This window comes from Euleptes europaea, chromosome 11 (genome assembly GCF_029931775.1).
Source record: "Euleptes europaea isolate rEulEur1 chromosome 11, rEulEur1.hap1, whole genome shotgun sequence".
NCBI classification, from domain to species: Eukaryota; Metazoa; Chordata; class Lepidosauria; order Squamata; family Sphaerodactylidae; genus Euleptes; species Euleptes europaea.
Genome location: NC_079322.1, coordinates 8,264,710 through 8,288,274, shown reverse-complemented (window position 1 = coordinate 8,288,274; position 23,565 = coordinate 8,264,710).

Genomic DNA, 23,565 nt, shown 5'->3' with positions numbered 1-23,565 from the left:
AAGAGTTTCTGTCTAGACATTAGGAAGAAATTTCTAAGTTAGAGCAGTTCCTCAGTGAAACAGGCTTCCTTAGGAGGTGGTAAGCTCTCCTTCCCTGGAGGTTTTTAAGAAGAGGTCAGCAATGCTGATTCTATGACCTTAAGCAGATGATGAGAGGGAGGGCATCTTGGCCATCTTCTGGGCATGGAGTAGGGGTTACTGGGGGTGTGGGGGGGAGGTAGTTGTGAATTTCCTGCATTATGCAGGGGGTTGGAGTAGATGACCCTGGTGGTTCCTTCCAACTCTACACCACCCCAAAAATCTCCTGGAATTTCTGAACCCAGGACTGGCATCCTTACCCCCTGACATGTTTGCAGAATCATACCACAGCCTATTTTGACCAAGCCCCTCAACGCTTTCTGCTTTTTCCATTTCCAAAATCCTACTTCCTGCTTTCCTGGTTTCCCCCCCCCCCTTTACATTATTTATCAGTGAGGTAATTCCTAATGAGACGTGCCCCCCCCCCGTTAAAACTGGGGACGATGATCACTTTATTCCATGACAGTGACAGCGGGTTTAGGCCTCATGACCTTGTGACCCAAGGCCTGTCAAAATGCAACAGTGAAGAGCCAGTCCCGGGCGTGCGATCTTTTGAGCAGCACGGGTGGTGGGATGGCAATGTGGGCTTGCAACCCGAGGCGCACTGTTTTCCCTGGCCCTGCACATTCCGTAGTAATGCCTGCTGCAACCAAGGAAACTTTGCACAATAGCCAGCAGGGCAACACAATGAGGTTAAGGGGGGGGGGGAATGCTCACAGGAAAACAAGAGAGATGAGCCGAAAGAAAGGGCAAAATTAGGGCAGGAACACTTTCCAGTGTTCCAACAGCAAATGCTCATCTTTTAAACAGACGCACAAAGGGGGTGTTTTGCTCCGGGTCGTGACTAAGTCCCTGAAACGGCTGCAGCCTGGAAGGAGAAAAACTTGTGTTTTATCCCTGAGAGGTAGATTAAAAACACCAGCTCCTTCTGCAGCAAATATGGCAGCAGAAACTGTGTTCAGAATGGGGTCAGGTTTGAATAGCAAAAAAAAAGTCCCCCAGCCCCATTTGTCCCCTTCTCTGCATCCGGGTGGGTGGGTGGGTAGGAGGGAGGGAGGGAGGGATCAGTTGCCTACGGGCAATCGATGGAGGCTTCTCTGTTGCCTCCTCCTGCCAGCCCTCCATGAGGAGCACTTCGATATACTACAGTTAGGGTTGCCAACCTCCAGGTACTAGCTGGAGATCTCCTGCTATTACAACTGATCTCCGGCCGACAGAGATCATCATCAGTTCCCCTGGAGAAAACTGCCGCTTTGGCAATTGGATTCTATGGCATGGAAGTCCCTCCCCTCCCCAAACCCTCCCCTCCTCAGGCTCTGCCCCCAAAACCTCCCGCTGGTGGTGAAGAGGGACCTGGCAACCCTAACTACAGTGTATACCTTGGTAGCATGTACGCTTGTCAACAACTCCCTCCAGAATGTGTCCTGCACACATTGGGCTGGGCAGGGGTGGACCACTAGATGTGCCCTTGAGACACAGGAGGGATTGCAGTTATGAGCAGTAGCACACCAGCTGAAGGTCAAGGGAAGGGAGGAATCCTCATAGGGTTGCCAACCTCAAAGTGAGATTTCCTGGAGTTACAGCTGTTCTCCAGACAACAGAGATCAGTTCCCCTGGAGAAAAGGGATGCTTTGGCCAGTTGGGCTCTATAGCAGTATCCCCTGCTGAGGTCCTTCCCTAAACCCCTCCCAGATCCCCAGGGATTCCCCCACCCAGTGTTGGCAACTCCTAGCTCCTCAGAATCCCCTTTGTGCTTCAAGAGAGACCGATACTCTGTGCGGAGCCCAGGAGGCAGCTTTATAGCTCTCCAGCTGAAGATTCCTCAACCTTTAGGGGATACTTGGATAATCTTCCTGGTCCATTATGATCTCAGTAAAGTTTGGATTGCTTGAAGTTTGTCAGGCTGCAAGCAGGGTTTAATTTGAGGCAGGGATCCCCCTGGAACCTGTCTCCTGCTGTCCGAGCAGACTTGGAAAATGAGGAATCACAACAAACAGGCTCCACACATTTGGGATTAAGCCGGCTTCCTGTGGGTACTTTAAGATTTTCCTGTGTTGGGCGGAGCTCACGGGTCTGTTTGGCTCTAACCGTGTTTGTATGAAAAGGCTTTATTATAGTGACTCATGTCCGGGGCCTGTAAAGAAATCCTGCTGTCGTTTTCTGACACCGGCTCCTGGTAGCCAAGAATGAACTTTGTTCTGCAGCTCTAAACTGGACCAGACAAACCCCAGATTTATCTACAAAGATTTAAGAGTTAGGGAGGCTTCCTTTAGTGGGAATGAGCGCGTGCTTCTGTTTCTATTTCATGCGGGCACAAGAAGCCGATTTTTTATTTGGAGCCTCGTGTGAAATACGGTTGCCAGCTCCGGGTTGAGAAATACCTGGAGATTTTGGGGCGGAGCCTGAGGAGGACAGGGTTTGGGGAGACGAGGGACTTCAATGCCACAGAGTCCAATTGCCAAAGCGGCCGTTTTCTCCAGGTGAACTGATTCTATCAGCTGGAGATCAGTTGCAATAGCAGGAGATCACCTGGTCACCACCTGGAGGCTGGCAACCTTAGTGTGAAAACTATTGTGTGCTCATTTGAGCATCAATAGCAGACCACCTCTCTTGTCATAAATTGGCTGTGATGACAGCACTTTCTACACACACAATTTGAGTCAATTATTCAACTGATGGGAAGACAATATGGCTTTTCTCTGGCTCCTGCCCATAAAAGGAACAGAAGAAGGCTTAAGAAGAAGAAGAGTTGGTTTTTATATGCCGACTTTCTCTGCCACTTAAGGGAGAATCAAACCAACTTAAAATCACCTTCCCTTCCCCTTCCCACAACAGACACCCTGTGAGGTAGGTGGGGCTGAGAGAATGTTACTAGCCCAAGGTCTCCCAGCTGGCTTCGTGTGTAGGAGTGGGGAAACAAATCCAGTTCACCAGATTAGCCTCCACCACTGATGTGGAGGAGTTGGGAATCAAACCCGGTTCTCCAGATCAGACTGCACTGCTCCAAACCACCGATCTTAACCACTACATCTCGCTGGCTCTCTTAAGAGGTTCAAGGTGGCCCAGATCCTTCTGTCACTCCTATCATTTGAACGGGGCAGGGGGTTGAAAAACATCTTCGCAAGCCCAAGAGTTCACCTGGCGTACCTGAAAATGCTGCCCTTCCTGAGGATGTTAGGCTGCGAGATGAAACCCAGCTGTCCCCATCTGTAACAGAGGAGAAGGAAGCAAGAGGATTAAGTGACAGCGTGACTCATATTTGACACTGTAACTGATGCACAACTGGGTAATACAAGCACTCCACATATCCCAAGGTAGGAAGTGGATTAATTAGTATGAAAACCATGGTCACTGTCACGTCTGGAAGAGGCCAGGCAAACAGGAGGTCTTTGGGTCATTCTTAGAGAGTTGAATCCCCCACCCCACCCTCATACCCCACCCCACCCCACCACCCCACCCCAGTTGTAAAAATTAGTTGTGTCCACTTGGGCTGACTTCTTGTAACATGTCTCCTTTTCCTTCGCCTCTACCAAGGAAGATACATGTTTATTTCTCCTGCAGGGCACCCTCTTTATATTGCTCAATATTCTGGTTGTTTTAAACTCCATCCCAGAGATGAAATGACCTGCGTGAAACACAGATGTATTTCAATACATAGCTGATGCCGCTGGTTTCAGCCAGACCGGTAGGAAGGAAGCACTATATTTGGCCTACCCCCAGGTTCATATAAAGTAATTATTTTTGAGTCCCATGAATGTTCTCATCAGTAGTAGCAGAAAACTATTCTTATGGGATACAGTTTCTCATGATGAAAGATACCAGCTATTTTTAGCTGCCATAAATCATCAGTAAACAGACACTGATCACTTGACCTGATGTCTTTCAAATTAACCGTGATCTACATATTCAAATGCTTTTTCTTTTTTTAGCACCCAGATCCCAGCAGGAAAAAGTAGTTGAGACAATCTTAGGTCAGCCCTGTAACTCCCAACTTCCTCCAGTTGCTTCTAAGCCATGAGAACATATAGAAAAATGTTAATCAGTTCCAGAACTTTAGAAACAGAAACGCAACATATAATAGAGTTGCCAACCCTCCTGTGGTTCAAGCATTCTTCCACTTAAAAACATCCTTAAAGTGTCACACTTACATTACGATTTCATTTCCACTTTCCCTCCCCTGGCAGCCCCCGTAGCCTCTCTCTGTCATCTGGTGATCAGTTGTAATTCCAGGTGATCTACAGGCATCACCTGGAGATTGGCAACCCTAGTGCCTGGGTGGGGCTGGGTACAGTGGCTGCTGTTAGCACCAGGCAGGAAATGTTTACTTCTTACCTTCCCACCCACCAGCCACCCAACCTTTCTCTGACCTTGGATTTGTCTTCAGCCCCAGTGTAGCACAGGAGGATAAGTCCCTAATCGGAGGAAGAGGAGGACAAACCGTCTTTAAGCCCTGTCCTAGCAGACCCTTCCAGTGAGGCTGGGGTCTCAGGATCTTCCCACAGGGCCCCTGAGCCAGCATGGATAGGGTTGCCAACCTCCAGGTAGTGGCTGGAGCTCTCCTAGGCAAAAGAGAGCAGTTCCCCTGGAGAAGATAAATGCGAGGTCCCTCTTCACCACCAGTGGGAGGTTTCTGGGGTGGAGCTTGAGGAGGGTAGGATTTGGGGAGGGGCTTCAATGCCATAGAGTCCAATTGCCAAAGCGGCCATTTTCTCCAGGGGAACTGATCTCTGTCGGCTGGAGATCAGTCAGTTGTAATTGCAGGAGATCTCCATCCACCACCTGGAAGTTGGCAACCCTACCATCAGACTCTGTGGTTACTGGGATGTGCTGCCCACTTGCTAGCCAGATAGGGTTGCCAACCTCCAGGTACTAGCTGGAGATCACCTTCTATTACAACTGATCTCCAGCCAATAGAGATCAGTTTACCTGGAGAAAATGGCCACTTTGGCAATTGGACTCTGTGGCATTGAAGTCCCTCCCCTCCCCAAACCCCACCCTCCTCAGGCTCTGCCCCAAAAACCCTCCTACCGATGGTGAAGAGGGACCTGGCAGCCCTATGGCCAGGACACTGGGTGATGCTGGGCTGAATCCTGGCGGCGGCTGCTGGCAGACCATGCCAAGGCATGTAGGGAGTGAGTTTCCAGCAGTTATTGTTGGGCCTGTCCCTAGTGAGTCCTCTTCCATTGGGGGTCATGATAGTGGAGGGGAGGGGAGACTTGGTTCGCCAGTCCACTTCTGCTCCTCTCCCCCCCCCTCCCTTAACTTTGCTTTACAGAAACCAAGGTTTGGAAGGCTTAGCAATAGTGTTGTGGTTGCCTAGCAATCCCTGGCAACAACAGAGTTCCTTGGACAGTTACAAGAGTTGTTTGGGGGAGTTTTAATTCACCAGTTTTGGGGGTAATTTTAATTTATTTGGGGGAGTTTTAATTCCCCCAGGTTTTTTTTTTTTTTTTAGATTTCATATTTTTCTGCAATCCTGGGACCTTCTTCAGATTTGCATGGAAAAAACCCCTCCTGTCTGTCCTTAAGATCCACTTTGTGGTTCTGTCAAGCACACCCTCTGTGACACGCTTTGGAAACAGATACACTGATACTTGTGTCTTTCCCCTAATTTATTTTCAAAAACTCAAAATATTTTGAACTATTTCAAAACTACTTCTAGGATTGTTGGCGTTACTACCCCATTTGCATTAAAATTCTCCACAGTTGCAGAGACTGTCTAGGGAAAAGAAAATATATGCTTGGACCAAACATGTTATCCCCATGGTGGGAGACCCTAAGAATGTGAAACGATTGTGACCAGAGCAACATCTATGGTTGCCAACACTGGGTTGGGAAATTCTTATAGATTTGGGGGTGCAGTCTGGGGAGGGACCTTAGTGGGATATAATGTCATCAAGTCCACCCTCCAAAGCAGCTATTTTCTCCAGAGGAACTGATTTCTATATCCTAGAGGTCAGTTGTAATTCTCCAGGCCCCACCTTGCGGCTGGCAACACTGACAACATAATTTGTTGAGCCCTCATAGAATCATGGTGTTGGAAGGAACCACCAGGGTCATCTAGTCCAACCCCCCGACACAATGCAGGAAATTCACAACTACCTCCCCCCCGCCAGTGACCCCTACTCCATGTCCAGAAGATGGCCAAGATGCCCTCCCTCTCATGAACTGCCTAAGGTAATAGAATCAGCATTGCTGACAGATGGCCATCTAGCCTCTGCTAGAAAACCTCCAGGGAAGGAGAGCTTACCACCTCCAGAGGAAGCCTGTTCTACTGAGGAACCACTCTGTTAGAAAATTCTTCCTAATGTCTAGACAGAAACTCTTTTGATTTAATTTCAACCCATTGGTTCTGGTCCAACCTTCTGGGGCAACAGAAAACAACTCGGCACCATCCTCTACATGACAGCCCTTCAAGTTCTTGAAGATGGTTGTCATATCACCTTTCAGTCTTCTCCTCTTCAGGCTAAACATACCCAGCTCCTTCAAGCTTTCCTCATCTGTTAAAATCAGTGAATCACATTTAGCAGTTTGCAAGACTTGCTGGCCTTGACCTCTATGGCCCAGGCTAGCCCAGACTCCTCAGATCTCAGAAGCTAAGCAGGGTCAGCCCTGGTTAGTACTAGGATAGGAGACCACTAAGGAAGTCCAGAGTAGCAACGCAGAGGCAGGAAACGATCATCTCTTGTCTTGAAAACCTCATGGGCATGCCTTAGATTGGCTATGACTTGATAGCACTTTCCACCAACACGAGCTCCTGATTTTCTTCAAATTACTTGCCTCTTTAAGCTGCATTACTGCACTCAAAAGCTCTGCTCACGACCTGAGTTCGATCCTAATGGAAGTTGGTTTCAGGTAGCCCGCTTAAGGTTGACTCAGCCTTCCATCCTTCCGAGGTCGGTAAAATGAGTAACCAGCTTGCTGAGGGTAAAGCTTAGATGACTGGGGAAGGCAATGGCAAACCACCCCATAAAACAAAGGGCGAAAACGCACGGTCGCTTTATCCTCCTTTAATCCCTGTTTTAGCCAGGATCGAAAGCACATTAAGTGAAACGCATGCGTTCGATCCTGGCTGAATCCTGGCTGAAACAGGGATTAAAGGAGGATAAAGCGACCGTGCGTTTTCGCCCATAGTCTGCCTAGGAAACGTTGGGATGTGATGTCACCCCATGGGTCAGGAATGACCCATTGCTTTTACCTATGAGAACAAAATACAAACCTCCATTCAGTCTGCTGATAGTGCGTAGACTGCTGCTTGGAAGCTGTCATCTTACACTGAAGATACATTGAGTGATGGTCTTGCAATGATTTATATTAAGCATATACTCGTGGGCACATGCTGTTTTAGATGGATCACAGCCAAGTCGGTTTCCTCCCTTATTTCCCATGTTATGAATACATCAGGAAATGGGAAGTTGTGTTTCACAGCATCTTTCTGGTGATCCCGTATTTCTGCCCTAGAGAGAGAGATTTCAGCAAACATTTTCCACAGCCTTAGGAATGTTTCCTGATGCCTCGCCAGATGAGGATGTGTGGACAAGAAATACCCCCCATGGAACATTATGACTAGAACAGACTTTAGGACAAACAAACAAAAGGAAAAATGAACCATAACTTAAAAATAGCTCATCTATGGCCAAGATATAGACAAGCACTCAATAGTCACTGTGCATACATTGAGGCGGGTCCAGGACCAGGGGTGGAATTCTGATTTGACAAGCAGGTGGGTCCCCAGGTGATACAAGGATACCACTAAAAAATCTGCTGCCATCCAAACAAGCACAAAACAAGAACTAAAAATATGTGCAGAGCTAATAATTTTGCAGGACATTTTTTAGCTTCACTTAGTGCAATCTATTTCCCTGGGATAGTCTCTTAATCTCTTTCCCACATACTAGATCAAATGGACACTATGTAGATTGTTATACAGTATTTTACACGGTTTCTACCCAGTTACTTCATTATTGCTCTAGTACTGCACTAGTCAGAGTGGTGTAGTGGTTAGTGTCAGACAAGGACCTAGGGGACCCAGATTAAAATCCCCACTCTGCCATGGAAGCTTGCCAGATGATTTTGGGCCAGTCACACATTTTCAGCCTTACCTACCTCACAGGGTTGTTGTGAGGATAAAAATGGAGACGAGGAACATGATTTAAGCTGCTTTGTGTCTACATTTTGGGGAGAAAAGTGGGGTATAAATGAAATAAATAAATAAGGCTAAATGCCAAGTGTTTATTTATTTAAATATGTTCTCTCACTCTCCTTCTGCAAAACCACTTACAAAAAAGGTCTAAAATCACAATACAACAATAAATAGGGTTGCCAACCTCCAGGTAGTAACTGGCGATCTCCTGCTATTACAATTGATCCCCAGCCAACAGGGAACAGTTCACCTGGAGAAAATGGTAGCTTGAAGTCCCTCCCTTCCCCAAACCCTGCCCTCCTTAGGCTCCGCTCCAAAAATCTCCAGGTATTTCTCCAGGTATTTCCCAACTCGGAGCTGGCAACCCTAACAATATAGAATGACCAGCAGCCAGTAGGTGGGTTTCAGCAGGTGGTGGAACTCAGCCCTTGGTTGAATGGACTCCCCTGACAGTAGCAATGCCTAACATAAGCTAGGTAGGTGATCCCACCCCTTAAAATAAGGCTGAGCCAACCCTGAATGGACAGGACATTCCCCCCACCCATAGGCTGCTGGCAGTCCTAGACATACCAAGACAACATGCCAGCTGCCACGGATGTCCAAGTCTGCTTGACTGTGAAGTGGGTACAACAGCTGAGGTTGCCACCAAATGGCAGATTTCCACAGTACAGAGTACATGGGTTAGATCCACCACCGGTGTAACAGAGTCATGTATGAGTTCCTTGGATCTACATGCATGGTACCGATTTGGGCTGTGACTGCAGCATGCATGGAGAAATGGTTTCAGCCTTTACCCCCCTCCACACACACACACACACACACACCATTTTCCTTACCTGAAACAAGCCAGGGTGGTGGTGGTGCTATTTAGCTAGGGTTGTCAACCTACAGATACTAGCTGGAGATCTCCTACTATTACAACTGCTCTCCAGCTGATAGATATCAGTTCCCCTGGAGAAAACGGCCACTTTGGCAATTGGACTGTATGGCATTGAAGTCCCTCGCCTCCCCAAACCCCGCCCTCCTCAGGCTCCACCCCCAAAATCTCCAGGTATTTCCCAACCCGGAGCTAAAAACCCTATAATTAGCTTTTGGGAAAACCCACATGGAAACTCTTGGGTGGCATGTAGCTGTCCAGCATTCCACTTTAGGATGCTGATCTTGCATCCAAATCCTTTGGACTGCAGTGATGGTTGTGGTATAAAGTTCACTCTTGGAAGTAGATACAAATTTGGGCCAGTCAGAAGTTTACTTCAGAGCAGATGTGATACTGGCAAAAGAACTTGCTTGGGTTATTGCTCAATTTATCTTGGAAACTTTAAGCATTTCAAATACCATTTCTTAAACTTGAAAATTCCATGGAGAGGAAAGATATAGCACACTTCCAGGATAGAAGGCCAAAAAAACAGGTAGAGCTTACATTAAAAAATTCACTATGATAGTGATCAGAATCCTACTCAGGTCTATCCAATGCGCGTTACTCCCAAGAAAGTGTTCCTTGGATTTCACTGTATTCAAGGAAGCAGTTAACTTATATATAGAGTCAGTGTGGTGTCGTGGTTAGAATGTAGGACTAGGATTTGGGAGGCCTAGATTCAAATCCCCACTCATGCCAGGGAAGCCCGCTGGGCAACCTTGGTCTAGTCATACACTGTCAGCCTAACCTACCTCTCAGGGTTGTTGTGTGGATAAAATGGAGGAGGGAAGAATTATATAAGCTATTTTGAGTCCCCCATTGGGGACTCCAGGATCCCCGTGGAGCAGGGTGGTAAGCTGCAGTACTGCAGTCCAAGCTCTGCTCACGACTCCAAGCTCTGTTCAATCCCGACAGAAGTTGGTTTCAGGTAGCCCGCTCAAGGTTGACTCATCCTTCCATCCTTCCGAGGTGGGTAAAATGAGTACCCAGCTTGCTGGGGGTAAAGGGAAGATGGCTGGGGAAGGCACTGGCAAACAAAGTCTGCCTAGTAAACGTGGGGATGTGACGTCACCCCATGGGGACATTTACCTTTACCTTTATTGGGGACTCCATTGGGGGTATTACTTAATTAGATGTGTGTGTGTGTGTGTGTGTGTGAGTGTAAAGTGCCGTCAAGTCACAGCCGACTTATGGCGACCCCTTTTGGGGTTTTCAGGGCAAGAGACTAACAGGTGGTTTGCCAGTGCCTTCCTCTGCACAGCAACCCTGGTCTTCCTTGGTGGTCTCCCATCCAAATACTAACCAGGGCTGACCCTGCTTAGCTTCTGAGATCTGACGAGATCAGGCTAGCCTGGGCCATCTACACACACACACACACACACACACACACACACACACACACACACAAATAGAAGACTGTAGTGCATGTCACTGTGGTATGATGTGTATATTTGTTTATTCCATTTCCATTTATTTACTAGCTCCTTTGACCAAAGGTCTTGAGCTTAACCATAACAATATTTGTTTATTGAACATATTATCCTGCTTGTACTTCATTGTTTTATATTTCTATACTTCCATTTTCTGCACTGTTTGGACATATCATGTCTGCTCCTCGTTTTTTTTTTGTTTTTTTTGTTGCATAGTTTCTAATTTTTGTACTCCTAATGTGGAGACAATTGTTTTCACATATCTATACTGCCTATTGCATCATATTCACATGCTGGTCTCTGTTCATGTTACCTGCATGTTAAAATTCTCCTGATCTACTGCAGATGTATTAAAAATGACATTTTAAAATGAAAATCTTCAGGAGTAGTTTTTTTGTTTTTAACCCTTATAGCTTGGAAATGTTTTGCCTAACCATGAGACAATGTTCTCAAAGCCCATTCCTTTGCCAGGACCCCACACACGTTGCTCGGCTTCATGTGTACTGCTCTAAGAAGTTGGGGGGAACGGGGTTAATCTTGTAATATCTCTGGGGCTGTCTCTAACAGGCTGTTCTCCTCTTCCCCTACAGCAATTCTGTCTCTACAGCATTTATTTGGCTGGCTGTAAATTCTAAAACTAAACAAAAGCAAGAGATAATGAGAAGGTTGAACCAGGAGAGAGGGGAAACCCCTATTCCCTTTATTTAACTCCCTTGTTACCAGCTATGGGAGCAATTTTTCTTCCACTGCACGTGATAGCAGCTCTTCTAGCCTTAAAATGCAGCATGCTTCTAAAAGAGAAAAGAGTACATACACTAGAAGAAGCTTGATCATTTGGTGTCCAGACTGGATGTGCCAGCATGGTGTAGTGGTTAAGAGCAGAGAACTCTAATCTGGAGAAGTGGGTTTGATTCCCCACTCCTCCACATGACCGGCGGACTCTAATCTGGTGAACCGGGTTGGTTTCCCTACTCCTACACACTGCTGGGTGACCTTGGGCTAGTCACAGTTCTCTCTGAACTCTCTCAGCCTCACCTTCCTCACAAGGTGTCTGTTGTGGGGAGAGGAAGGGAAGGAGATTGTAAACTGGTTTGATTCCCCTAAGAAGGTAGAGTAAGGTCATTTATGGATGGTCGCTTTAACCTCCTTTATTCCCTGTTTCAGCCAGGATCAATTTTTTCAGTATGCATGATACCTCATTCTTTGGAAGCTCAACACTGTTTCAACGCAAAATGAACCCGGCTTTTCCCATTCCTCTTTTGGCCCGAATTAAACCGTTCATCCTGGCTCATTCCGGAGTCACAGAGCTCTGTTCTCGGTCTGAGCTTCCGTTCGCCATCACGCCCCCACCTTTTTCCAACTCCCTCCTCAAAGCAGCATGCAGGGGAAAACAGAAGATTGGCTTCTCTCACAGCCAATCACAAAGCAGTGTGTAAAGAGGCAGGGATTCAAGTACTTCTTGCTTCCTGCTACCTCGGAGCTCTTTCTGAGCAAAAGACAGGCTTTTTTTAAAACAAGGCTTGGATCCCCCCCCCTTCTTTCAGGTAGCTCCATTTTTTGTTTTTTTGTTCTTAAAATGCTTTTTTATGAGGCCATATCCTTTTGGTGATCATAAGAGACCTCTTCTTCCTTTTGCACCACAAGAAAAACTGGTTGGGTCCAAAACATTATCTTCAGCACATTTGAATGGCGTTTATATAGTTTCTCCAGAGAGGATGATTGGGGGCACTTTGTTCAGGGGCCCATGGGATTGGACCTCTTGGTCTAATTCACTTGGAAGTTTGGGGGGTATTTAAAGGTCAGGCACCCACAGCTCTGCTGCAATTTTGGGGCCAGTAGCTTTACAAACAGCCCTTCCAGCCCTTGGAAATAATAGAGCTGAATAATATCAGAATCCCCCCCCCAAAAAAAAACCTGATCCAAATACCAAACTAGTATTTGGATCCTGGGAAACCAAGAATAACAATATTTTTTAGCTTTCTGATATCCAGATCAAAAAAATGATGATTATCCCGACAGCAGACCGCTTGTCTTGGGGGCCCCCAAACCTTCCACAAGTCATAACAGCACTACTTGGTCAGCTTAAGAGACACATTTTAAATAGCAGTAGAAGAAGTGGATAACCAGAGCACAGGCCAGAAATGATAAAATGCTAAATTTATGAAACTGAGATGAAAGCTCAGATTTGGCAGCCTTGAAAACAACTGTAGATTTTTTTCTCGCATGATTTACATCTGTTCTATCTAAACATCTGGTGAACTTATTTAAAACTTTGTTTCTCTCTATTTTCAATAGCTTCTTTTTGAAAGGAATGGGAAGCCTGAGGTAAAAACCTAAATAAGGGGGTATTTTAGATGTAAATGCTGTATAAAATAGAGGTCTCCAACCTTGGTCAGCCTGTGGACACTTTTTGGAATTTTGGAAAAATCGAGTAGGCACCATCACCATCCCCGCAATGGGGGCTGGGTCCAGTCGCCAAATACTGGGAGGTTCCAGGCCAAATGTCCTCCTGTTATTAAAACTGCTGTTTCTATATAGGTCCTTCCTGCAGACAGAACGGTTGATGCCTCCAGGTCTCTTCTGAAGCATCAGCTCCTCCAAAGAGATGGGAGAAATACAGGATTAACTCTGTTTTGGGGGAAATATGCTTTGGGCAAGGAAGTAGGCATTAGAAAAATACATCAGCAGGCACTAGAAATCATAGGAATTGGTGAAGGAAAGATAAGAGAATGGGAGTGTAGTGAGTGACACCCCTAGAGATGGTTTGTCTTAGACTCCACACAAGATAAGAATCATGATTATACTAGTGATTCCCTATGTGGTAGGCATGGGCACCAATCACTGGTATAATCATGATTCTTATCTTGTGTGGAGTCTAAGACAAACCATCTCTAGGGGTGTCTCTGTAATACTCACTCACTACACTCACATTCTTTTATTTTTCCTTCGCCAATTCCTGTGATTCATCTGGCTGCTGGTTATCCTCCAGGTCAGTGGTTGCCAACCTTTTTTAAAAAATCTTGTGTACCCCAAAAGTCTGATATAAGAACATTTAAAAGGCAATTTCTGCACGTGCACACTTAAAGCAGGAGAGAACTTCAGAATACTTGTAGGTGGCATATGGGAAATTAGTCTCCATCTGCTTATATAAGGAATTAATGGTTACACGAGATCTCCATATGAAAACATGGTGAAGAAGATTTACCCACAAAATTCAAATAATCCTTCTCCATTACAGCTTTTCTGTGATACAGGGGGCCAGTCACGGCACCAGCAGTCACTGACCCTGAGAGATTGAATAGATGTGACCATGAGAGATCATGACAAGGATTTCCTGTTGCTTTTAAAAGTGCAAATAGCATCTGCTTAGAACCTCCATTTAGATCAGAGTCCTGTAGGGATGCCAACTCTGGGTTGGGAAATACCTGGAGATTTTAAAGGTGGAGGAAGGGGTTTGGAGAGGGGCAGGACTTCAGTGGGATATGATGCCATAGAGTCTACCCTCCAAAGCAGCCATTTTCTCCAGGGGAAATGACCTCTGTCACCTGGCGATGGGTTCTAATGCTGGGAGATCTCCAGGCCCAATCTGGAGGCTGGCAACCCTAGAGTCCTGATATGGGTTCCCCCCCACCAGCGTGATTTTCAAAATGCTTCCCTGCAAGGCTAATATCTGCCCTGTGGGAAAATTTTTACAGACACCATATGGAAACTGCTCCCACCCATGGGGCAAAGAGCCCAGAGGAAGGGGGGCATTAAAATCATGAAAAGACACAAGGAAGGGAAGGGTTGACACATAAGGCCCTGATCTGGATTACACACCACCATTGCCCCCCCCCCACCCCCACTTGCCGTTTAAGAAACAGCAGGGGACCCATTCATGGATTTCTCCTCTAGTTGAGTGTCTCAATTATGGAATGCCTTCCAGTGACAGCTCATTGTTCTTTGTTTCCTAACTGTGCGATGCTGAATAATTTACAATTACTATTTTCAGTCTTTCTAGAATGTTACTTGTTTCTCTACCATCTCAACTACAGTGAGTTGCTGGAGATGTTGTGTTTGTACTTTTTGGCTGCTGTCTGTTTCTGGATTTCACTGTTCTTTTAGCGTTTTTTTCTTATGGTTTAACCAAGGTTCTCCTATCTACATGTTCATTTCCCCCATCTTGATACTTTTGTTATCTGTCTGTGAAAGGGACAGAGATGATCTGTTGGGAAAGTATGTTAACATCTCAGACAAAAAACCCCAAACGATACAAAATCAAGAGACACAGCCTGCTGCTCAAAGGTGTGTATAGAGGAAAGCTAGGATTCCCAGCCTCCAGGTAGTAGATCATTATAACTGATCTCCAGCCGATAGAGATCAAGTCACCTGGAGAAAACGGGCGCTTTGGCAATTGGACAATCCCCTTCCCAAACCCTGCCTTCCTCAGGGTCTGCCACAAAAACTTCCAGCCGGTGGTGAAGAGGGACCTGGCAACCCTAGGGAAAGCAAGAGATGCTGTTGAGGATAATGCAGAAGTGATCTGTGGAATACTCATTTATTAGATGTACAAATCAAATCAAGCTAATTGTTGGAAATGTTCAGAGACGGAAGGAACCTTTTTCCACCAATGGTGGACTTGTAAGAAAACTCAAAAGTGTTGGAAGTTAATTCATAAAAGGTACAAGAGATGAAACAAAGGAATTTTGAACGAGAAGCCATGTTTTTTTTGCTGGGAATAATTCCAACTCAAATCCAATCGAAACACAAGGAGTTATATCAGTATGCGATGATGGTGGCGAGAACTGTATTTGCAATGAAATGGAAGGACAGGAAGATACCTGAATTAACAATGTGGATTACAAAAATGCAGGAATACGCATCTATGTCAAGACTTTCCGCTTTGATCCAGTATAAGATGTCTGATGAACACAAACCAAGGTGGCAACCCTTCTATGATAGATATTTGTGATTTAATGTTTTTTCATTGCTCTAGGTAATAGTGTCAGCTATAGTGTCAGATATATAATGAAAGAAAAGTGCTGAAATGTATAAGATAAATCAAACAGTGTACAGTTTGTTTGGTACTAGTAGAAATAGAATTACAAGTTAAAAGGCTCAATTACAGCATTTATAACTTTTAACAGTAGCAAATGTAAAACGAAACACAACTAAATATAAGCAGTGGCATTAATGAAATAAGAGATGGTTGTCTCACTTAAGAAAAGAACTTGGGCTGCAATTAAGAAAGCGATGAGGGTTGCGGTTGTGCTAGAGGTAGACAAGAAGTGATATATATTTTTCTTTTCCCCTTTCCCTTATTTTCCCTTTCTGTATCCTGAAAAATCCAATAAAATATTCGGGGGGAAAGAATACTTGTTTATTTTTTTACCTCCAAAGGACTGCTTTGCTCATCGGATCAAGCTGTAAAGCACTAACCCTTTTCTTAAACAAGTAATGATAACATTAAAATAGTTCTAAATTGTTCCAGATTGTTGTAGTGGATTCCCTCACAAACAATTCTGTGATGAGGATCTTGTCCAGGGGTCCCCAACCTTTTTCATCATATGGGTACCTTTGGAAATTCTGACAGTTTAGTGGACGTAACTGTTGGGGGTGGGGGCAGAAAGGAAATTAATCCAATCCCTTCTTGTGGGGTAATATCCCAGCACTGACTGGATGCAGGATATTCCACCTCTTTAACAGCAGCGTCCTTAATCAGCCGATGCTATTAATGTGGAGGAATTTTGAATAGCACACATACCAAATGTTTAAGAAAAAATTGTTTTAATAAATGTTCATAAAGTCTTTCAAACAAACATTTTCTTTAAGAGGTTTCTGTAGCTTTCTGAGAGAGTGCGAGGCAGACAGAGACAGGCAGTTGTCAGTGGCAGTTAGCAGCATCAGTTAGTTACAGAGACTGTCAACAGAAGGGAGGGGCTGATTCCGGAGGAGGAAAGAGCCCTCTGTCACTCAAATTAGACTCCAGAGCTTTTTCCAATGGTAACCACAAAATGGCTGCCACGGGAGGCTCAGCTACTTACACAAACGCACACAGAGGAAGTCAGAGTGCAATGGAGATATAATTTTTAAAATATACTGGAAAAGAGGATAAGAGAGAAAATAAAACCAATATATTGGTGGTAGTTACTGTCAAAATGTTGTTTTAATCTGCCAATCAGAAGCCCTGCTGGAAAGAGCCCACCTGCCCCCACCCACTTCCTAAAAACACTTGGTGAGTGCCAGTAAAGGTTTTAGCGGGCACCATGTTGGGGACCCCTGATTTTGGCAATGGAAGGGTCTTCCCAATCCCATCTTTTTGGAGGATAAAACTGGCACATTCAGAATAATCTGTATCTTTGATCCAGGCACAATTCCTTGAGGGTCACTGATCTGCAGGATTAGGGTTGCCAAGTCCCTCTTCACCATCAGTGTGAGGTTTTTGGGGTGGAGCCTGAGGAGGGTGGGACTTGGAGAGGGAAGGGACTTCAATGCCATAGAGTCCAGTTGCCAAAGCAGCCATTTTCTCCAGGTGAACTGATCTGTATCGGCTGGAGATCTGTTGTACTAGCAGGAGATCTCCAGCCAGTACCCGGAGGCTGGCAACCCTATGCAGGAGGCCTGTTGGATCCATGTGCATTTATCAGTCAACTAGAATGGAACTGAAATTAAATGAATGGTCATTGCTCAGGCATATGCATAGCCAGATTATGAGACCACATGGTGCACCGGTTCATCAAAAGTGCCAGGGGTAGTTGGTAACTGGGCATTCCAAAGGTTCTGTATAATCAGGAGCCAATGGGGGTCCCATTTACATTAGATCTGGGTAAGAATGATCAAGGTCACAAGAGCCTTAACTGCAGCTTTGTTCGTTATGTTGTGATTAGTTAATGTACAGATTAGGTAGAGAGTCAGTGTGGTCTAGTGGTGTAGCAGTTTGGAGCGGTGGACTCTAATCTGGAGAACCGGGTTCAATTCCCCACTGCTCCACATGAAGCCAGCTTGGTGACCTTGGGCCAGTCACAGTTCTCTCTGAGCTCTCTCAGCTCCACCTACCTCACAAGGTGTCTGTTGTGGGGAGAGAAAGGGAAGGCGATTGTAAGCCGGTTTGAGACTCCTTAAAGGTAGATAAAATCATGGTATAAAAACCAACTCTTCTTCTTCTAGTGGTTAAAGTGTTGGACTAGGATCCAGAAGATCCAGGTTCAAATCCCCACTGTGCCATAGAAGCTTGCTGGGTGACCTTGGGCCAGTCACACACTCTCAGCCTAACCTACTTCATAGGGTTGTTGTGAGGACAGAGGAGAGGAGAATCATGTAAGCTGTATTGGGTCCCCATTGGGGAGAAAGGGCAGAATATTAAACAAACAAACAAATAAATTGCATTAATGGTCCTTTTTATTTGTGATCATTAACTTTGTAAAAGGGGCAGGTACTGGAGGTTGTGAACTTCCACTTTGCTATTTCCAAGCAGTTTTTAGTTCCTTTAGCTAGATTATTGAACGTTTGTGGATGTTAAAGAGTGTAGATAGACAAAGTTAGCTTATAAAGTATTTTCATATAAAGAAACATCCACAAGGAATTACTTCACACTACATTTGCTGAACAGTTTACTCTGGAAACGTGGTCACTGGATTCAGGAGACAAAAGGGATGTGTTTTTAAACAAGAGTTGACAAAGAGTTGAGGCATGAATAAGCAATTGGACATGAGAAAAGCAAAAGAAAATGTGCCCTCCGTTCCTAAGCTGTGGGAGGCTTCCCACTAAATTACTGAGATAAACAGGCCATCGAATGGGAATTTGAAATGCATTGGGGGCACTTGAAACAGAAGCATTCTTGAGCTTCTACAACACAATGGGTTTTTAAAATTTTATTTCTTTCCATGTGGCTTCTTTGGACAGGAGATTAGATTTGGTGTTTTTGCTCATGTGAGTTCAGAAAAGGGAAATTCTCAAAAAGCAGTATTTTGAGGCGTGCCAACATTGCTCTGTATATTGGCAGATCAGAATGGGTAATCTTCGTGCATCCTTATGCTGACCTTACTCTGTATTACTTTGTTCTTGGTCCAACAAGTATTGGCAGAAGGACCGGTAGAGAAGGAAGGAACATGCTGTACCAAATCCATCGCACTCCATGTACTCAAAATTCTGTTGGTGCCAAAATGAGTTCCGTATCTGCGACGCTGTAATAAACGTCTCTGTAAGGATGCTTCAGTGGTGGTCAGTGTTCCAGGATCAAATGAACTAATTCAATACATCTGGTCTCTGAAAGATACACACATTCAGGATTGAGTCTATACATCAGATGGTAGAAGTGGTACCACACAGAGAAAAGAAGTACAAACAGGACATTCCACTGCCAGACTATAGAGTCAACTACCCCCCCCCCCAGGTAGTTCTCGTTCGTTCTCTCTCTCTCTCTCTCTCTCTCTCTGTGTGTGTGTGTGTGTGTGTGTGTGTGTGTGAAGTGCCATCAAGTCACTTCTGACTCATGGCGACCCTATGAATCAATGTCTTCCAAAAGTCCTCTTGTTGACAGCCTTGCTCAGGTCTTGCAAACTGAGGGTTGTGGCTTCCTTGATTGAGTCAATCCTTCTCATGTTGGGTCTTCCTCTTTTCCTGCTGCCTTCAGCTTTTTCAGTGTCTTTTCCACTATCGTCTTCTCATATTGTGACCAAAGTACGATAGCTTCAGTGTAGTCATTTTAGCTTCTAGGGACAGTTCAGGTTTGATTTGATCTAGAACCTACTTATTTGTCTTTTTGGCAGTCCATGGTATCCATAAAACTCTCCTCCAACACCACGTTTCAAATGAATCAACTTTCTTCTTTATAGGCATCCTAGATTCCCAAGGATGCACATACAGTGAGACCAAAGTGTAGCAGAATCGCTTAAAGAAACAAACTACTGGTACATATTAAAGGATGAAGCTCTGTCAGTCCCTTTTTTGTTGCAAAATGCCTTGGGAGGGGGATTTACATCACAGAAGGGATGGAGATGCTTACTGATTCCTTTGCTGGTTGCTTTCCCCCTGTAAACCCCTCCCCTTTCCAGTGGAGATAAAAGGGGAGGGGTTTACAGAGGAAAAGCAACCAGCAAAGGAATCAGTAAGCATCTCCATCCCTTCTGTGATGTAAATCCCCCTTCCAATTCCAGTGGAATTACAGACCTATTTATCATGCACGCTTGGCTCTGAACTGTTGAACTTGTACTAATTAGCATTGTAAAAATCGGAGGCATCTTTTAATTTAAACCAAAGACATTTTAAATAACCTAACTGATACAATGACTAAATGGTGAATCCTTATTTTTGAGCGATCCCCTTTAAGACTGCACTCACTAATCCCAGTTTGCAATGGCAAAATCAGGGTGTGAGAGGCTGCATTGGGGGTAGACTTTCCCTGTTTGTCTTTTTAGCCATGAAAGGGAGTGGGTAGGGCAAATACATTGGGGGGAAAGCATTTAAAAATAAGTTTTTGGAAGCTACGGTGTTGTTGAGAAGGGAGGATTGTGACTGATAGTTTCCCCTCTCTTTCAAAAAGGCTCAGGATTCTATGAAAAAGAGTTGGTTTTTATACCCCAATTCTCTCTACCTTTAAGGAGTCTCAAACAGGCTTACAATTGCCCTCCCTTCCTCTTCCCACAAAGACACCTTATGGGGTAGGTAAGGCTGGGAGAGTTCTGAGAGAACTGTGACTAGCCCAAAGTCACCCAACAGGCTTCATGTGTAGGAGAGGGGAAACCAACCTGGTTCTCCAGATTAGTCCACCTTTTTGAGACTGGGGACACACTTTTGGAATTCTGACATGGCACAGTAGGTGCAGCAACAAAATGGCTGCTATAAAATGGTTGCGGCAGGAGGCGCAGCCAGCCATAAAATGATTGCCAGAGGTTACCTTCAGTCACACAGTGAAGATTCTTGTGTTGTGGTGGCAGCTGCGAAAGCAACATTTTTTAAAATCTGCACAGTCAATCAAATATCCAATAATCAGAAGCCTTGCTGGGCAAAAGCGCTACCTGGCCCCACCTACTTCCTAAAAGCACTTGGCAGGCTCCAGAAAGGTGTCAGTGGGTGCCGTGGCGCCCTCGGGGTCACCACGTTGGGAGCCACTGATGTACAAAGCATCTGGCTGTGTAGAGATGGGTCTCCCTTTAGTTGGGAACAATAATCAAACACTTGTCTCCTCCAGCCTGCTCCCTCCCCTCTGCGATGCAGGGACAACATCAGCCCACCTTATGGGGCTATTAGAACTCAGACAACACATGTAAAAAAATTGGATGGTAGAAAAATTCAAAATGTAATATGTTAAAAGATATTCCCACGACTGCCCACCTGTAACTTCCTGCCAAGCTCTCTTGCAATCTTTCCCCGTTGTTCCCCTTGAATTGCTCAGTTCTGACAGCCCCGCAAGCATCTCAAGAAATCATTTTAACTGGAGATGACTTGTTTACTCATGAATATTAAGATGTAAATTGGTTAACAGGACATCTCTTACCGGACAAACGTCTGTTGATTCAGGGCTATGCAGACTTTGGAACTATATAGAAATCTTCATTTTGACTCATGAAGTCTTAACTTTTTTTTTTTTTTGTACCGTACTAACAGATGCTATTTCCTATTCTAGGGAATCAATAACAATCTATTTTGCATTACAAAGAGAGCATCTGTCAGATAGCATCTGAAAATTGAAATCTAGCTTGCTAGGATGTGGCAACTATTTTCTTCCATGAGGTAACTCTTACATACGTATGTTCCCAAATTTTCAGGGTAGCTTCAAAGGACTCTCCTTGCATGAACCCTGAAGATTGGTGAAGATTGGGTCAGGGGGTCCAATTTTATGGGGTCCCAAAGGGGTTGCCCCCCTCCTCCATAGAGAAGCATTGTAAACTTTACAATGCTTCTCTATGGAGGAGGGTGTTGACCCCTTCGGGGGCCTTTTGGGCACCATGTTGGGGACTCCTAGTCTAGCCAGACATGATATTCCCCACTTGACCAGTCACAGGTAATGTCTATATCACAGGTGGCTGATATCATCAGGTGGTGGATGTTTCCATAATATAATAATATATAATAAGATATAATAAATTTCTATTAGTATTAAATAATATTAACTGAAACCATTTCACAAAACAAGCACAGAACTTTAACTGAAGTCATTTTCACAAAACAAGTATATATCTGGGAACTTTTCTGTCATGAACACTACTTGTGGAATGTACCTGTGGAATGTACAACCTGTACTTGTTGGAAAACTATATTTTGAATATTAATTTGTTTGCCTTATCTACAGTTGGAATTTGTTGAATTCTCTTTAAGTGCTTGTTTATTCTGGAACTTTACCTGGTGAATTGACAACCTGTATTTTGCAGCGCTCCATGCTGGGCTGGGCTGAGGGAGGATAACCGGAGGTGGAGGGCAATCCAACAACCAGCAGGACGGCTCCAGCTAAGGGAGAAGGCAGGGCAAACGCAAGTCCGCTTCTGCCCTAAGGCTGCCTCGAGGTATACAATGAGAAGTCAGTAAAGGGATGGAGACGAAGGAAGAAGAAGAGCTGGTTTTTATATGCCAACTTCCTCTACCACTTAAGTGAAAATCAACTTACAGTCACCTTCCCTTCCCCTCAACAGACACCTTGTAAGGTAGGTGGGGCTGAGAGAGTTCAGAGAGAGCTGTGACTAGCCCAAGGTCACCCAGGTGGCTTCATGTGGACGAGTGGGGAATCAAACCCAGTCCACCAGATTAGCGTCCGCCGCTCATGGGAAGGAGTGGGGAATCAAACCCGGTTCTCCAGATCAGACTCCACCGCTCCAAACCACCACTCTTAACCACTACTACACCACACTGGAAGGATGTTGGTTAGGGAGGTGCACAGAAAAGGTGGAAGTGCTTCACCCTCTGGGCTCCTTGGGGGCTAACTGGATTGTCTGTTAAGACAGGAGGGCCTGTTCAGAGACCAGTCTGGTTAATGGCCAGTCTGGTTAAGGCCTTCGGTTGGATTCCCGGTAAGTTCCCGGGCCTGCCTGCCCCGGCTGCCAACCGGTCAGCTTTACCAAGATTGGATCTGCAGGCAGAGCAAGGGTCCGGTTAAGCAGGGAAGAGCCCAAAGTGAGCTTGGACAGCTTGGGGCCTGGGCCTGGCAGGTAGACGGGGCAGTTCTGCCTGGCCCTGCCCTCTCTGTTAGAGGCATCAAGAGAAAACGGAACAACAGGAAGAATCCCTGCTCCCGAGGCCAGCAAGAGGACCTCAGGGCTAGCAGCTCCCTTGTTGAGCTGGCCGTTCCCCACGGAACGGCAAGGCCCACATGGGGAAGGCGCGCAAAGCGCACCCCGTCTGGAACTTGGGGGACTCCCTGCCCCAGGATGGGGTGACGGCTGCCAACTTGGAAGGCTTTAAGAGGGGAGTCAAAATGAAGACGAGTCCTAGCTACACAGGGTTACTAGTCGAAATGAATACAAGGCATGATGCATACCTATCCTCCACAGTACCAAGGAGCACCCGAATAGATGAGGTGCTGTGGAGCCCAGGCAGGATGCTGCTGCTGCTGCTGCTGCAGTCCCCTTGTTTGGGGCTTCCTAGAGGCCCCTGTGTGGACGGACTGCCTGCCTTGAGGGGCCCTGGCCGGAGCCAGCAGGGCCTCCCTGAGGGTCTGATGACCCTCCCTCCAGCCACGTCGAGGAAGGCACGCCGAACTGCGCGGCGCGCTCGCCCTTCTCCGGCGGGGCGGGGCGGGGAGGGGCGACCCGGGTCTTCGCCGGGCGGCTTTCTTGCCCCCACTGACCCACGCACCCACCCACTCACTCGCCCCTTTGGCTCCCGCCCGTCCCCTCCGCGCCGGCAGCGGCGCAAAGAGCCCGTCGGGGCTGCTGGCGCCTTTGCAGAGCGCGCACGCCGGAGCCGCCCGACGCCTCGCCTCGCCCGCCCGGCCCAGGTAATCTTTACTCAGCAGCCGACTCAGGCGGGGACGGGTCGCCTCCCCTCCCCTCCTCCCCCCTCCCCTCCCCTCCTTGGCGCGCGGGCTG